The 1,737-nt window shown below is 35.8% G+C and overlaps 1 non-coding gene across 1 annotated transcript; it reads left to right on the plus strand.

Moving 5' to 3' along the window:
• The first annotated feature begins 1,051 nt into the window (after positions 1 to 1,051).
• Positions 1,052 to 1,171, plus strand: LOC147475822 (U5 spliceosomal RNA). Its single transcript, XR_015209924.1, has one exon. It is a non-coding gene; the product is annotated as a U5 spliceosomal RNA (small nuclear RNA).
• Positions 1,172 to 1,737: the final 566 nt, after the last annotated feature.

Raw genomic sequence — 1,737 nt, forward strand, 5'->3', positions numbered from 1 at the left:
AGATATACAAAAAACTTTTAAGCTTTTAAGAATGCCCTTCACAGTTTATTTTTGTTATTATTTATGTATCTTCATGCTACTCGTCCTTACAAAAATTTGGTTTTTCATTTTTTTTTTATTATATGAAAAATATTTTTGAAACGAATTTTTAAATAATTCAGGAATTCGTGTTTTATTCGTTTATAGTGCAAAAAATGTGAATTATTCCAAATTATTGAAAAGTGTGGAAATATTAATTGTTTAGACATTCAAAAATTCGATTCGTGTATTATTCACGAATTATTCGGAGAATTGCTAATAAGATTGAGAACAATATCGATACTAGTGAGATCTATGGGCCTAAGAATTCACTCACTTGGCGATGTTGTCATCTCTTATACTGGCATGGACTATTTGGTTCTCTTGTAATGCTGTTATTTTCAGAAATGAGGAAACATCAAGTTGCTAATTGTTTGTAAGCTGCTGTTCATTAGGGTGTATGTAGCTTCTGTTCACTCTCTTGGTGAGGTCTACACTTGGGTAGTGCAACACATACGTGGTGTAAATCAAATGAATTTGATATCGTCACACTATTGGTTGCAGTAATTTGCGTTGAGATACCGATTAGATTATCCAAGCAGAGCAATGACGCTTAGGGCTTGACGACCGTTTTCTGTTTTTGGTTCTCAGGGCCGGTCTCTAAGAAATTCTTTGCCGATTGGAAATTTTCGTTAGTAAAGTTTGTGGATATTGCCACATTGGATAGTGAACTGCACCTCTGCACCTATGATTGGTCAATGCCATTTTTTCTTTTCGTTGATAATGTTCAAATTATGGTACATTCATAATTAATGTGGGGTGGCCGCAACACAATCTACGTTTAAGGTGTGCAAAATGGCACTTGAACTTTCAAACTATTGTTTCTTTTGCGGCGCGAATGAACAATGACAGGAAGGCTAACATTTCATTTTCTTAGTATAACACTATAACATGGTCCCATATTGCTTACAAGAAACAAAGCACAGTTTACTGGTGATATTTAATAAGCTACTCATTTCAGTTAACATCACGCTGTCACGCAGTGAGCACAAAGCGAACTATTCTTTCGCCTTTTACTAAAGAATACCGTGTGCTTGCTGCATATAGTAATTCTGTGTTACTATTCTGTGTTGAAAATACATTTGCCATTATAAACTCGATCTCTTCTACATAATTCTGGGTTATTCTAGTAATGATTTGAGTCCCTAAATTCTCAGGGAATTTACCATACTGTGGTCATATTTAGAGGACCCAACTCCAAAACTTTTGTGGTGTAAATGGGAATTAAAAGCCACATTTCCTAAGTTCTACATAACAATGTCAGTCCGCGCGTGGTCCCAAGTGTCTCTGTGAATATGAATACTTGCATTGGCCGTTTCCGTGAACGATCTCTCTATTTCCGGGAATTTGCACAATGGATTTTGTATGTGACTGTCTATGAATATGAATACTACTAGGCCACCATTGTCCGTGTTCATGAATGATCTCTCTATTTCCGTGAATTTGCACAAATGATTTTCGATGCAATGATCAATGTTCAAGTGAATTTGCATGGTCCGAATTTGCAGAAATGAATTTGCGTCAAGAAATTTGATGCGACATAAATGAACTAATCATGATGCAATGTTGCATTCACAGTTGCTGCTGAGCCGTGGGATTGAAAGACTCCCAAAGTCGCCCCTTTTAGAGTGTATCTAAATTATTCATTTCTCAGTACTT

The sequence above is a fragment of the Coptis chinensis genome, chromosome 9, assembly GCF_015680905.1.
Source record: "Coptis chinensis isolate HL-2020 chromosome 9, ASM1568090v1, whole genome shotgun sequence".
Classification (NCBI taxonomy): domain Eukaryota; kingdom Viridiplantae; phylum Streptophyta; class Magnoliopsida; order Ranunculales; family Ranunculaceae; genus Coptis; species Coptis chinensis.